Source organism: Scatophagus argus, chromosome 22 (assembly GCF_020382885.2).
Source record: "Scatophagus argus isolate fScaArg1 chromosome 22, fScaArg1.pri, whole genome shotgun sequence".
NCBI classification, from domain to species: Eukaryota; Metazoa; Chordata; class Actinopteri; family Scatophagidae; genus Scatophagus; species Scatophagus argus.
The window spans coordinates 12,484,957-12,501,061 of NC_058514.1; the positions used below are offsets into that span (position 1 = coordinate 12,484,957).

The 16,105-nt window shown below is 41.6% G+C and overlaps 1 protein-coding gene and 1 long non-coding RNA gene across 8 annotated transcripts in view; one reads left to right on the forward strand and one right to left on the reverse strand.

Annotated features, from left to right (window-relative positions):
* The window catches only part of LOC124053467, a 254,075-nt gene that overhangs the window by 231,944 nt on the left and 6,026 nt on the right, over positions 1-16,105 (forward strand). The window lies entirely within an intron of this gene.
* The window catches only part of sox5 (SRY-box transcription factor 5), a 216,014-nt gene that overhangs the window by 196,671 nt on the left and 3,238 nt on the right, over positions 1-16,105 (reverse strand). For 2 of the 7 annotated variants that reach the window (XM_046378639.1, XM_046378636.1), the window contains exon 2: positions 14,715-14,918. The exons of 4 other annotated variants lie outside the window; for them this stretch is intronic. The gene's annotated coding sequence lies outside the window, so the exon portion shown is untranslated. Of the gene's footprint in view, positions 1-14,714; positions 14,919-16,105 lie in introns of those variants that run through there. One more of the 7 variants, XM_046378645.1, reaches the window with a different exon arrangement.

Genomic DNA, 16,105 nt, shown 5'->3' on the forward strand with positions numbered 1-16,105 from the left:
ATAAAATAAAACAAATCAGGTTTGTGGAGCCATTAAAGCCAGCATGCTGCTAAGGCATTTGTCTAGAGGGAATCATCCATAAACTGGCTGTTCAGCCTGTTCAGTGCCTACTCACACTGCACAGACACGGCTCCCTCCTCCCACCGATGGCTTCAGGAGTCACCACATGGGGATGCACACTGTAATGCCAGAGAGCTGTCACGTCACAGCGCCAGGAAATTTTAGGCAGTTACAGTGGCTTTCTGATTGCTAACGATGTAAAATTTTGTCAAACATGTTTTATGTTCTTTTCCATCTTGCAGAACCCATCCTGAAGTACTGCCGACATTACATTTTAAATTAAAGATACCAACAGGTAGACATTTTTGTAATTTTCATCTATTTTATATCAGTGTCATGTAGAAGGTTTTTGTGACATGGTTGTTATAAAGGACTTATTGCTTACAGAATATTCATTTGCACTGTGAGGACAAAGCACACACGAGTGACTCTTTCTTCAAAACCACATAGGTCCAGACTATTTAGTTCATGTGTTAACAACTGAAGTCAGTTTTATTGAAGTAGCCCAATATTACAAATTGCATATTTCCTTCACAAGGCTGTACGAGCTGGAGGAAACTTCAGGAAGAGCAACAGAGGGATTTCTCTCTTTCAGAAAGGACAGGCAGAAATTTCAACATAATAAAATACAGTATGAGATGGCAAAATTATTGCAATGTATAGTATGTGAAGAATACACAATATAAACAAAAATATTGGGACACCTCTCCATTATACCAAAAAGGGCTTTAATGACATCTCATTCTAAATACACAAACAGCTTTACAGCTGCAACAGCTTCCACTCTTCTGGCAAGGCTTTCCACAAGATTTCTGTGGGAAATCTTGCACATTCATTTGGTAGAGCATTTGTGAGATCAGGCACTGATGTTGGACCAAAAGGCCTGGCTCACCAGCTCCATTCCAGTTCATCCCAAAGGTGTTGGATGGGGTTGAGGTCAGGGCTCTGTGCAGGCCAAAACAAACTCATCCAACCATCCACCGTCTTTATGCTTTTGCTGACCGATGAAGGCAGGCACATTAATGAACTTCATGCTTAAAGCCATATCGATTCTTGATCCACTGTATAAGGTACATAAATGTTTTGGCAAAAGGTCCCCACATTGCTGGATAGTGTATCGCTGTGAGTGTGTGTTTGCCTGTCTGAATACGTGGAAGAAACCAAGACAGAGAAAATCTTGATTGACTCAAGCAACCTGACAGCTGTCACTTGAACCTATTTCAGCTCAGACACACACACACACACACACACATCAATTAGGAGCCATGGTGAGCTGAGCAGTAGTGAGCTGATTGGGTCACATGTTTACTCCCTGCAGCAACTGTCAACAACAGACCAACAATACAGCAGACATCACTAGACACACAGACAAAGAAACAGACAAATACACGCATACATATGCAGTGTTTTTGCCAGCGTGAGAGCATCTGGCGAAATAAATAAAGCATATATAAGTACAGGTGCAAAGCCTGGAAACACACACACAAGTGCACAGACAGGTGAATACAAAACAGTAAGCTTGACCATGTTCTACATTAAAGGGTTAGATTGTTTCGACAGGGTGCAGTGATGTAACTGCTGTCTATGAGTATCTGCATAGATACCATAGCAGTAAATGATAGATTTTTGACATCGGCGACAAATCATATTGACATGGGATAAGGACTGCATCTCAGTGTAGATATCAAGTGTCATTAAACAAACTGGCAAGCAATTCGGAAAGTGACTGTAGCAAAGTGGAAGACAGAGGACGTCTTCATGCCCAGCAGTGAGCCATGCTGGGCCATGTCATTAAAACCAAAAAGATCAGACACAGAATGGACAAAAAGAAGAAAGGAGAGACACAGGAAGATTTAAGAGGACGTGGGCAACAGAAAGAAATGGCTGTGATAACAATACAACAAAAGACCAAAAGAGTTTAAGAGCGAACAAGCGATAGATGGAGACAAAGTGATAAAGTGTGTGTGAATTCATTATAAAAGTGTTCTGATTGTCTTGGCGTCCTATCAGGTGGCATCAAACCCATGTGCGATCTGGAGCGGGAACTACAAAGTGGATCCTGGGGCCTGCAGAAAGAAGCCTTTTTGATCGCGCTAATTAAAAGCCATTTTGTTTAAAACAAACAGACACAAGTCTAATTGGCTCTTTTCCATAAGAAAGGGAAGGATGTTGAAAGTGGAAGAACGTGTGGAGGAGGGAGGAAGTGTGTGTGTGTGTGTATGTGTGTGTGTGAGCACGAGAGGTGGTGGTGTCTGATCAGAAGGAAGCTGTGCTCAGTCTGCACATGTAAACATGGAAGCACACACACATTGTATTACTATTAGGGATACCTTTTAACAATCTGAGCTACAGTAAAAAGACAGTGCAAGGATGTGAGGAGGTAGCAAACAATAAAACACACACTCACAAATTGACACAGGTGTGGAAATCTGCTGTTGTGTTGAACATATGGTGGACTTAAACAACCCCTAACTGTTCCATTACAGTCGCTTTATACAAGCGATAATGTTATGTCAACTTAAAGCCTTTAAATCTCTTTTTTACTTCAAAAGCAAAAGATGGTTAACCACCTTGTAATATTTTATACAAAAGAAGGATGGGCATATAAATTGGAGAAGAGAATGAAAGCTCTCATGGACTGAACTCTGAGCTGCATGTAACCCTGCACATATATGCTCAAGTTTGGCAGAGTTTTTTTGCTTGTTTGTTTCATAGTTCACATGAAATCTCCTTAGAGAAGACGAGTTCAAGGACTGCTTCTCATCTTGGTGCGCCTTCAGTCTATCAGCTACAATTATTTTCTTTTTTAAATGAAGTGTGTCTCCTCTACCCTTATGACACTCGCAGCAACCTTCAGTTTTAAAAGGAAGCTCCTTGTCTAAGAATGACTCAACGGGGCCGTAGTGGTACTTACAGAAGTGTGAAACACACTTGTATATTGTTGCTCTTTAGCTCAGACAGGATAAAAGTATGTAGTGTTATTTTGTTGTTATTTTTCAACTGACGAGTTCAGTTTTTTGACTGTCTTGTTTTGTAGACACATTTCTGATGAACAACCGCTGTCAGAGCTAACTGCTGTGACAAATAAGCTGTGTTTCCTGTGACTGTTTCCACCAGCTCAGAGCTTTTAATGTGAAAATGCAGCCGTAGGACATTGCATCAGCTGTGTCTTAACACAACTCTGACACTTGTCTCGTGAAGCTGATATCAGTGACTTATCAGAAAATTGTGTAAAGTGTGACACTGGATTACATGCACACATTTCCTGTGACATCCTCTTCTGAGGGAATGGCAGGCTCCGCCATTAACAGTGGAAATTACAGTAATGGGATGTAATCACCAAAATGTTAATACAATGAATTGCTATTGCTGAAAGAACAACTCCAAAAAGTATCACAAATGGGGTTTTTATTTCAGAAAAATGAAGTATTCTAACTTTAAAGACTTTTGTTCTTGCAGTTGTTCTTGCAGTTCACTCTACAACACCCACATTAGGTATACTCAGACCACCGCTAATGCCTGCGGGAAAAAAACCTTCTCCAAACCAGAAGGTGCTGCCGTTTCTTTCTGAAATGTGTTTTTAGAAAGTTTCTTTGACTTCTTAACAAGCTGTTCTGGTGTTCTGCAGAAACAGGCTCCACAGGCTTTTAATCCGGCTGTGTGTTGAACGAAATGCTTGTTTTATTCAACCTGGGCAATTTCTTGCCATTTCATTTGTAACCCTCCAAAATGTTAGAAGATATTAGAAATGGCTGTGCAGAAATTCAGCTGTCATATTTATGTCTGCACAAATGGCACTGGGTTACACTCAACAACGTCACGATGCAACAAATATAAATAAATCATAAGTTCTGCTTTGTTTTTTTTTGTTTGTTTGTTTGTTTGTTTGTTTTTCGTCAATATTAGAGTGCATCAAATCCTCAAGCAGCATTTACATGAATACCCACACACACGTACATACACACACACAGCATAACTGCATATGTACACCCTCTTACAGACATAACGCAGGTGCACACACACACACACACACACACACACCTGAGGCTGAACAGGGTACAGATTGTCTCCTTCTATGTCTGAGTCATCACATCAGGGCTCGCAGCTCCTCCGGCTGAGTTCACACGGTTCTTCTAAAACTGACTGAAGTCAACTGAGCTGAGGTAGATCAGAGTGACGGGACAAGTCTGAACTACACTGGACACGACTGGACTGAGGTTAAGTATCCCTGTAAAGAGATATAATCAGATTTAACTGGTGCAATTACATTGTGAGGGCTGTGAATTTTTGTTATCTAAGGTTAGGCTTTTCAGGAGAGTGCATGTGTGTGCGTGTGTGTGTGTGTGTGTGTGTGTAAGAGGCAGCCCTGGGATAACGGAGGAATTGAGAGTTTAGATGTGTATTCCTGTTTCTATCTCTCAATCGCTCACACATACACACACACACACACACACACACACACAGACTACAAAAGTGGCACCCAAAGCCTATTTGAGCCATGAGAGCTGAATGGGATTTTCATCTTGCCTTAAGTCACTCTATCATCGTCAATAAACTGCTCCCAGTGAACACTTTGGGACACTTCATACTCATAGTGTGCTTGCCATGCTATCATCAAATGTCTCCTCGCCCTCCCCCGAAATAAGATGCAGAATGCAGACACACACAGACACTCCAGAAAATGGCCCACTTCACATCACAAAGTTACTGATAAAACACGCATCATCTTTTCCTCAGACACAAAGCCCCAAAATAAAACTCGCAACGGTTGTGTTTACAACCAGGATGGAGGAGCAGGCGGCTTGACTGGCAGAGGTGACAGGGGCCAATTTTAACAACATAAACAATGCACTACATTAAGAGCCGTGCTTTCCCGTCTTGTCGTAAGAGAACATTCACTTATCTATATGATAATAGGAGGACGCAGAGCTCGACGTGACAACAAGGGAGAGACGCGGCACAATACAGAGTGGCGCCTGCAGACAGAGTGATCCGAGATGTAATCTGCTCCGAAGAGAACAAGAGGGAGAGGAAAGAGAAAGAAAGAGGGAGATACGCTGCTTTATGCGCGACACAATTTGGAGTTGGATGGATTGACAATGAAGCTGTCAACAACAAAGCGTAGACAACAGCCTATTGTCAGGGAAGATAACTGTTGAGGAGATATTGATGCTGAAAAGGAGATGAAATACAGGAAACAGTGTGACATGCAAGTACTGACAGTCTTTACAATCGCAGCTGGTGAGTGTAAGTGGAGGATGATTGTGGATTTGAAGCAGTTTGGATGAATCATAGTGTTTCTCTCTAATGTTTAATGTATGTCGAAACAAACAGGACTTACTCTATATTGTCAAAAAGTAGCAGAATGGTGTAAAAGTGGATGTTTGCCCCTGTTATGTTTGTCTGTGTTTTCATGTATGCTGTGTAGACAAAAGTGTTGGGACACTTGACATTACACCTACAGGGACTTTAATAACATTGCATTCTAAATACATAGATATCTTTGCAACTATAACAGTTTTCATTTTTGTGGGAAGGCTTTTCACAAGATTTTAGAGTGTTTCTGTGGGAATTTGGCCCCTTTCCTGCAGTAGAGCATTTGTGAGGTCCGGCACTGATGTTGGCTCACAATCATCTCAAAGGTGTTTTCAAGTTCTTCCACACCAAACCCATCTAACTATGTCTTTATGGAGCTTTGCTTTGTGCACAGGGGCACAGTCTGCAATACAAAAGGGCCTCCCCCAAACTGTTGGAAGCATAGCATTATCCAAAATGTCTTGATGCGCATTAGCATGAAGATTTACCTTCACTGAAAGTAAGGGGCCGAGGCCAGCCCCTGTAAAACAGTACCACAGCACACCTGAGTTCAGTAGTAAGGAGTTGTGTCCCAGTGCTTTTGTCGGAGTAGCACTTGTATAGCTGGAATCATTTCAACAGCGTTCTAACTTTTTCCTTCCCAGCCGGCAAGAGTGCAATGCTGTGAGCTGGGTGAGCAACTAACGTGCATCCTGTCGTGCCACTACCAGGCTGAAATTATGTAGTTTGATCTTGGCACCAAACAAACATTATACTGTCCATTAATGTTGTTGTGTTGATAGGTGTGAAACTGGGCCGGGTATCTCCGGTGCTAAGCTAAGTGGATAAACACGCCCTGACGTCCTAACTTCAGCTCCCAACTTGAAACAGGCTCATCTCTGCATATTTCCTAACACACTGATCTTTTCCATTAAAGCTGACGTGCCTGACACAGGACAATGAGACAAAAAATTTTAAAGAAATCAGAGGAAGAAAGAAAGAGAGGTAGAGGAGAAATCACAAAGGATTCACACTTTCTCTTGGCTCATATGATCTATTATTAATCCAATTTTGTGAGGACCCTTCCATTTTTGGGGGGGAGAAAAATCACATTGAGCAAATTAATGAGGTAAACGTAATGATCTGAGATGATCAAAGGATATCAGTGTTGGGCAAAGTATAGCCACCAATTAGTAAAACAAGCGCAGGAAGGGGACTAAAATATGCACCACCGCGCCTGATGAAAAGACAGGGTCAGAGAGAATGGACTAATTTCACAAATGAAACGGCGTGCACTGAGACAGGCCCACGTGTGTGTGTGTGCGTGTGTTCCAGGAATGAGAGGGGGGGCATATGCGGGTCATGTTTAGATTCCCCCTGGGTCTGTGAGCAGAGAGAGTCAGGAAGGTCCCATAAGAGCAGCAGGAGAGGAGCTGGCTTTACTTTGATAACAATAATAAGGTATTTCTCCCTCTCTCTCTCACTCACTCTATCGTTTTTTTTTGTTGTTGTTGGTTTTTTTTTTTTTTTTTTTTTTATCCCGCTTTGGCACAATGAGCACTGCCGCTCTCGTTTGATCCATGAAAGAAGCTTGTTATGTTTTTTTGAAGAGTTTGATGCACAAAGGAAAAGGAGGGGGGGGAACAAAGTTTGGAAATAGGCTGCCTCTGTCCGACTTGGACCTCAGTTCATTAGGAAGGTCTCAAGGGGTGTACTTCTTTTTGTCGGTTCTTGTTTCCTTATTTTTTTATTTTGGGGGAATCTTTTTTTGTTAGTTTTAAGGGATGGGAGCTACTTGACCCACTGACTGCATAGAAGGTTCCACAGTGAGTGTTTTTACATACACAAAAAGGTCTGTTGTATTAAAGAAAAAAAAAGTGGGAAAAGGAACCAAAGATTTCCATTGTTAAATCATTCTGCCAACCCTTTAATATCCCAAAGCTCGTACAGATTGTCCCACAGACAAAGAATTTCGTCTCAAAAACTGAAAATAATGAGATCTGTGAAGGTCATGAGGCAGCAGTTTACTTGGCTTGTCTCAGCCTGTGACGCCAAAATCTGTGACGTGTCAGATTCTGTAAAGCTACAGTGTCATTTTGAGGAAAAAGACTGAGAGTTTGGACAAATATTTATAAGTGAGGTGTCAGTGATCTTGACCCGAAACCACAGACCACTGGCCACCAGTCTGGGCTCTCACATCTAAATTTATGATCTGTCAAAATACAGTATGCAGTAAGGCTGCAGGATATGACCAAAGCACAATAGTAGGGTGTGTGTTGAAAGACTTTGCAGCACTTACAGCGTTTATAAAACAACAGCATAAGCAGACCTACATTAAACAGGAGATGTCACAGCAAAATCAGAGCACTTGTCTCATTTTATCTTGGATGAGCGCTGCTTCATGTCCCTCACTGCTCGTCGTGATATTGCGGTAAAGAGCAAAATTAAAAAATGGACCATTATATGAAACAATAGGTGGTAAATATTGTCATATTGCATAGCCTTAGAAAGCAAATGTGAGAGAGACACAGCTGAAACTCAAAATACAGAATTTGGTGCAAGTAAGCATTCAGTTGGAGGACGGAACGCTAAGACACACGCACAGCAGATTTCACAGCTCAGGAAAGCTGTCACAGCTACAATTACATTACAGTTACAAAGACATTTACGCTGTTAATGGATAAGATAGTCAGAGAGACTGACGGGAAACCATAGAAGACATGCAGCAAAGGGCCACAGGCCGGATGTGAACCCAGGTCAGCGGTATGAGGGGATTTCAACCGTCTGTATAAGGGTTGAGTGCACCGACCCACTGTGCCACGCGTCACCCTGGCTGGCCAAGTTGTGACCCTATCTGGATTGGCTGGAGTTTCACAGCCCTTTCACAATGCAGACAGGAAAGGCCTAAAAATAGTTTGCTGCGTTAAGTAAACAATTCATTCATTCACATTCATTCAACAATGGTTCTATTTATAGGACGGTCAGCGCTGAGTTGTGCTCCCAAGGCTGGTCAAATGCACACCATGTTGAGGTGAGATGAAGGTGATGTGTTACAGGTGTTTGCTGCACACAGCGACACTTTAATATGACTACACATAAGTTCGATAACTGCTTTTGCAAGTCAACTATGTCAACTTTCAGTGTGCAGCTAAATGACGACCCCAATGCTATCAAAGACCAAAGCTCATTGAGTCTTCGGTGTTATGTACACACAAGTCTCCTGACTCCCCTCCCTTTCTCCATCATCTACTCACCCCATCCAGCCTCTTCTCATCCTGCAACATACACTGTGGATTGTTTGTCCCAGTTTCTTTCTCTGTTTTTAAGAAGATTTGCCGTCTTTTAAAGTCAAATATTGTAACAGCTCACTTACTAAAAGCCTCCATGGGGAATGAAAGCATGTGGCACATCTCTCAATTTAATAACAGTGGATCACTTCGCGCTTACAAAACAGAGGAGACACAGGAGGCAGCGGGGGAGAGAGGAGGGGGGGGAGTTAACGGTTCCTTCTGATGAATTTTAATCCTGACCTCAAAAAAAAAAAAGGAAAAAAAAGACACAATGGAGAGGAGGGGGGGTGTTGGTATTTTGGTTTCATTCTAATTTTTTATTCTTGCTCTGTGTATTCTCCTAAGCCTGTGCACGACTATGTGCCGGAGGGAGACAATGTTAGGACAAGCCACTTAAGCCCATTAGTCTAATAATTCATACTTCTTGGCAGCACACTCCTCAGCCTCATCCAAAGTCTGCAGAAAGACTCTGAGAAAGAGAAAAAGATAGATCATTAGAAGGATGGATAGAGAGAGAGAGAAAGAACAAAATAGGAAGACTGACTACAAAGGAGAGAGAACGACGAGGTGACTCAATGTACAAAGTGTGCACTTGAGTAGGCACTTAAGCTTTTATGAAGTACAGCGATGAGGCGACTCCAGGTAAAACTTTATATCAATCACTTAACAAATGAGAGGTGGATTAAAGGAAAAGGGAGCTGCAACTTAATATCGAGACCATCAAGACAATACGAAGGAAGCTGACAGATGAGATGCTGTCTCTGTTTATATTTTCTATAATATGGACTCTTTCCATCAACTGCATTGTTACTGAATGTCTAAATAAAAGGCACTTTAAAATAAAGCTGTAACCCTTTCAAGAGCTTTGGTTATTTATTTGGGACATGATGTGGAGTTGCTGATCACTGAAAGTGCTGTGGAAGCAATACAGCAAGCACTTTCGGTCACATATTGTTTGTGTTTACTGGGGTGGAGCCAGTCATTCTAGGAGAAAGACGTCATCAGAGACATCTCAGTGACTTCAGGCTGAATCTCAGACTCATGAGACCTTTTCAGCCTCGGAAAACAATCGTGAAAGTTTAGGCCAACTACAACATTCAGTCAGATTGCGCCCTTTATCAGAGTGAAGCAACAATGAAACAAATGAAACACTTGTTTAGCCTATCACACAGGCTAGCCTTGTGCTTCACCAGACATTATGACTGGAGAGATTTAAATGCACTGGACTTCCAACAAATTTCCCTGGTTAAAAAAAAAAAAATAGGTATTTTCCACATAACAGTAATCCTGCTTTTACAAAGAAACTACAGAGAATCCACAGAAAACTGAAAAAGTCCTAGATGCAGAGATACTTCAGAACGTATTATTACCACACGTATTGTGGAGTTAATTTCAGAGAGGTCATGTTGGATTAAATCTTTTTTCGCAAGTGACAAAAGCATCAAAAGCCAATTCTCAATTGTTTAACAGGCTGATTTTGTAAGCTCATAAAATTCATTCGCCAAATGTGCTTTTGATCACTGTTTATTACACAATTTCTTTCGCTAAAACAAACTCCATTTCAAGTGCACTAATGTCTCCGCAACACAGACGAACCGTTCCAATTTTCGCTCAGCTGTGATATTTCATTGCGCCATAAGTCACACAAACACACTCTGATGGATAGAGGAGAAGAGAGGGGTATGCTCCAGCAAGCCGCCATGTGATGGGGGATTCGTTTACTGCTTCCTGTCTCGTACGAGATCAACACCGAGTTAGAGTGCTGACACTCACCTTCTCACCTGAGCCCTGCACGAGTATGTGTGTATGTGTGTGTGTGTGTGTGTGTGTGTGTGTGTGTGTGTGAGAGAGAGAGAGAGAGAGAGAGAGAGAAAGAGCGAGAGAGTGCCTCATCAGTAGCATTGGTAAAACACCATTCAGGGACTGACAGATGTCTTTCTCTGTCTGACTCTTTCCTGCATCTAACAATGTGTCTCGCTCTGCTGGCCTCAGGAGTTGTATGCACTCACTATAACTCGTACACTCAAGCACAGAGTGTTTGTGTGTGTGTGTGTGTGTGTGTGTGTGTGTTTGTGTGTACAGTACATGTTTTGAGTCTTCGTCTGTCGAAAATGGAGCGGAAACCAATCCCTGATGCTGCAGCCTGATAACAACATCCACCACTGCCAAGCATGGGCAACTGATACTGTAGGACTGTAAATAGCAGACTCATTTCATGTCCAGCACAGCTAAAGTATGACTCAGCAACCAATGCAACTGGCTTTTCAAAAAAACTGAGTCAGAAGGTGGAGGGAAGCTGAATATAGAACAGAAAAGAATAAGTCTAATAATAGAAGCTGTAAGTGCAATATGACAGAAATCAAAGTCACTTGAACTTTCCTATTTGTCATGTTTAAATTAAAGTTAGGTCTCTCTGATGGAGAAAATTGATTTTGCCTCAATAATCTTCTGTAGGTCAGTTCAGTCCTTACTAATGGTCTAAGACAGCACTGCTCAATAAAAGAAACGGTTTGGTAATTTGTTTCTGCAGTGAAAAAGTAGATCAAACGCACAGGAACCGAGTTTCTGCACCAACAGGACACAGTTTTATAGTGGAGTCTCTTCAGTCTTTAAAATCTTCAACTTTTACAGCTGCAGGCTCCTACCATTCCTCAAACCGCCGATGAACAAGGAGAGCGAAGTTTGTCCCTAAACTCTTAATGAGCAAGACACACTGCTTGAGGAAGTTCCTGCGGCCAGAGACGCACGGGCACACACTTACACACACAGCGCTCAGGCCATGAAGGCAGGCATTAGCTGGCAGGACGCCGACACGTCAGGCTTGTTAGGAAGCAAACTGCCGACGAGTCTGACAAACACAAAAAGGCTGTGAACTGGGTGACGATTACAAGGCAACATATGCAAAGAAAGTCTAAACTTTTCCTTAAGTGTGAACTCTGACATAGACAGCTTTGCCACACTAGAAAAGTATGACTCTGATGACTTTTCTTAAAATTCTGTATTTAAATGAAAAATGAACACAGATAAGCACTTACACTGTAAAGGTGATTATAAGTTGTTTTGGGTTTTCACTGTTTAATTACTTTGCAGTCCATAAAAAGTGGGGATTCTTCAAATATACAATTTGATTTGACTGTCAATTTTAAGGTCATAAATAAACTCTTGGCTAGATTATCAAGTCCTGATTTGTAAAGATCAAAAGATGACATCATTTACATGATTCTTTAGAAAGATGAGGTACCAAGTGTGATACACCTGCCATTTTATTTCTTTTGGAGTATACTCCAGCAGGTTTGACACTTTGAAATGAAGAGGTGTCCCAGTCAGTCACCTCTGACAAATACTGTATACAATACAGAAAATACAAATACAGAAACAACAAAGCTCCATCAAAAATATACGAAACAACAAATCACACAAGTAACAATGAAATATACATCACCAGAACTGCAAAAACAAATAGACCACGATTCAGTTCAGGTTTCAGCAGTATTAAATCAAGCAGTACTGATGTGTATGAGAAGTTGTGTCATGTCCAAGAAATGATGTTAAGTATATTTATTTATTTAATTGGTTTTTATCTCATGTCTGTGTTGTCTTGTTGTCCTGTTTTATTTTGTCACTACTTCCTGTCTGTGTCTATTGTCATCAGCTTTGCTTTTTCCCTTTGTCTGTTTTCCCTCCTTCGGGATTACCTGTCCCCGCCCTGATTGTTTCCACCTGTGCGCTTACCTTGTGTGTATATATAGTTCTCGTGTCCCTTTGTCCTGTGCCAGTTCGTCTGGTCCCTTGTGTCAGACAACAAGTGTTGTCTCCATGCCACTGCCGTTGCCAGTTCTTATTGTTTTGTTACTTTGTTCAAGTGATTTTCTGTTTGTTTTCTTAGCCTAGCTTGAGTCAAGGTAGTTTTTTTTTCTTAGATTAGTGTAGGTTTTTTCTGCTGTGAAGAGTGATTTTCAGTTTGTACCTTTTGAGAATAAAAGTTTTATTTTGAAACTAAGGTCCGTAGTTCAGTCATGACAACATGTGCATTTCAGAGTTCAGTTCATTTCCCCATGAGACCAAAACAGTTCAGTCCTATCCACTTCAATACAACAAAGAGAAAGAGAATCATATAGATATAGATATGATACACACACGTCATTGGTCAGTCAGTAGTCAGCAGTCAGTCACTTTGCAGTGTTGGCCTTAGCTTAGCCAAAACTGACAACTTCTGGAGAAACTGTGACTGGGAAATAAAACAAATCCACCAGAACGCTCCTCCTCCTGACCCAGACTCCAGAGACAAGGCTTCTGTTTAGCTCACAATGACAAAGCTAACATGCTGTTCATTGGAAGGTAGAATGTCAACCATGTTCAACATCTTTGCTTAAAAAACAACACAAATTAGTCCTGAAGCAGACGGAAATAGTATGTGTTTGCAGTTACTGGGTCATATACCAGAATACTGGAAAAATTGATGTGTTAATCTGATGTTGAGGTAGTAGATAAAATGTCATGTCATTAATTTTAAAATTACAATTCATTTTCTGGGCCAAGTGAATGTCTGTGCAAACTTTGGTGCCAATCCATCAGGTAGATGTTGAGAAATTTCCCCTAATAAGCAAAATTTTTGACCTGAAGGAAAAGTCAGAGGATCATCAAAGTCATGTAAAAGTAACCTTAAGGGGCCTTGAATATATGTAACAGATTTCATGATAATCCATCCCTTCATTATGAACATATTTCACTCTGAACTGCAAGTGTCAACCCTCTGGCCACACCAGAGGAAAAGTCAGGGCCTCACTGAAATAAGTAGGACTCATCTCTCTTGAATGGATGCCTGCACAAAATTTCATGGCACTAGAGACCAAAAGTGGTGGATTGACCTACGGACTGACAGACAGATATTGCTATCCCTAAAGCCTGCTGACAGCACGCCCAAAAAACACAACCAGTTGACGGTGCTTCAGTCCTTTTGATAGCTTGACCGAAAGTGATGACCACGGCGGCCAGGATAAATCATCATGAACCAGTACAGGACAGTATTGAAAACTGACCGCTAAGCACATCAACAATCCCTGCCAAAGAAGTAAACCAAACTGTGTTTCTGGCCGGTCCTGATACTTCATAAAAACAGATCACTGTCCAAGTAACCATAACTTTCAGGTCAGATCCAGTTTTGAAGAGTTAAAAGTAAAGGAAACAAAACATCACCTGGATGTTATGGTGTAATCTTTTTTCTGAAGAAGAAGATTTTTTTTTTTCTGTCGGACAACTGCATGTATCCTGTTTTGTCCGAGATTCAAGGATTGCCAAGGAGTCATTTTGTACTGAACACAAAATCTACACTGACCAGACAGCGGAGTCCAACTTTTTTCATAGTGTAAATGAATGGAAACCAGTGAGTAGCTGGATGATAGATTAAAAAAACAATCTAAGAAAATCAACAGTAATAATGTAAATGAATCTTACCGAATATCTGTAATAGTTTATTCTATAAAAATGCAAGCTGGATGTTTGGATAAACCTTATCCAAACTTATAAACTGTGTTAGAATTACACTGACATAGTCAGTAACTTTAAAGCACCATAATGGATACCAAACACACATGGGAATACTGTATCCACATCAGAGAATACCACACACAAAACCCTCCATGAATTTTAAAGCAACATTGATGTTTTATCCTCTGCTACTCTCTACCTCTCCCTCTCCCTGCTCGACTCCGGCTCTCTCTTGCTTTCCGGGAGGCATCGTGGTGATTGGCGGAAAAAAACTTCCCCCAATCCAATCCCTAATTCCTCACGGGCTTTAAAACATATGCATTGAGGCGGACCGGCGGCAGCTCTCTTGCTGTCCTGCTCCGAGCGTTACTGCTCTCTTTCCTACAGCAGCGGCAGCTTTGACAGAGGCAGCGGAGAGGAGCTGGTGCACGGGAGGAGCAGAAAAAGGCATCAGCCGCGTCTGCTCCGCTCTGTGCGCTCTGCGCCTTGGAGAGCCGAGTCACACCGCCAGCGCACCCTTGTTGCCATCGCTTCCACAACTTGTGCACGGTGGGAGGTATTTCTATGTCTGTTATGACTTACCAGATGCTGCGTTGTAGAGGAGACTGTCTTTCCTGTGACTCTGTCTCTAGACGTCTCTCCCAGGGAAAGGCAGAGAGGTGATGGAGGTCGGGGAGGCTGCTGCCACTGCTGGTGATGGTGGTTTGGGTGCTCACATTGATTTATGTCACTTCTCTGTCGCTCTCTCGCCACTCCACCTCTTTCCCGCTCTCTCTTTGCACTTCACTTCACATTATACACACATGCATGCCCACACACACACACACACACAGAAAAACACACATACACAGCAAGGTTTGGGCAAATCACACAAAGCTGAGGCACCAAGGGGCGTAGACATCAGTTTGTTTCCTCTACAGAACAGGCACCACCACAGAGTCAGAACAGCCACCAACAGCACAACAGGCCAGCCATCTCCAAACTCACCAAAACTCTAAACAGTTGTCAAATTCCACCACACAATGTTTCAGAGCGCTACACTGATACACATTGTTTATGATACATAATAGTGATGAGAATTCATTAGCATCCTAAGAAGTAACGATCACAGTCTGGAGTGGTCCCAGAGGCTCTGTGAGTATTAGAATACAGTTGGGAAGCCATATTGGCCTGAACTAATTTTGCAAACAGGACTGAAATCATAGTGGGCGGATGTGCCCTGAAGCAAGCTGCAGCTGTAGACTGTCAGGGTGGCTAACTTCTAATGTGTCAGTATCAGAGTTGTTGTGGACATCAACTCCACACAAAGCCTTACTATCCATCACATAGTCGCTTGAGCCAGCAACAGTGCTGGGCTCCACTGAGTGACTTGTAGGTTAACAATCAAAAACAGAAATATTTATATTATTATAGTAATTCAGCATCTTTAAATTTGTTGTTTTCGTTTTTTGACCCAAAGCTTAGCTGGTTGACCTTGACAGCCTTGACAGCCCCTTTTTCATATATATATATACATATATATATATATATATATATGTATATATATATATATATATCAGGGCAGTGCAAAACTAGTAATGACTCTCCTGCCCTTTGCGTAGACTAACAAGCTTTGTCTGTAGTGCTCTCTTTCAGTTCATTCATTGGCTGACCATTCATTCAATAAAATACAGTAAGAATTTAGCTCAATTATGGAGCCTAAGAAGTAAGTGGGCTGCTTCCACAGATCTTGAACTCATACAGACAGCTGACAAATTGAAAACTTAAACAAAACAGAATCCTTGTATAAGAGAAAGACAGGATTGATCCAGTGTTTCAACTGGAATACAAAAACATGCCATTACTCTAATCCAGCCTGTGCAAAATATGTTATTAAAATGTTAACTTCAAAACCACTTGGTTCTGTTTTGACAGATTATTTTTGCAGGAAATTGCAGAAATCAAAATACTGATCTGGCATCTTGTATCTCAGT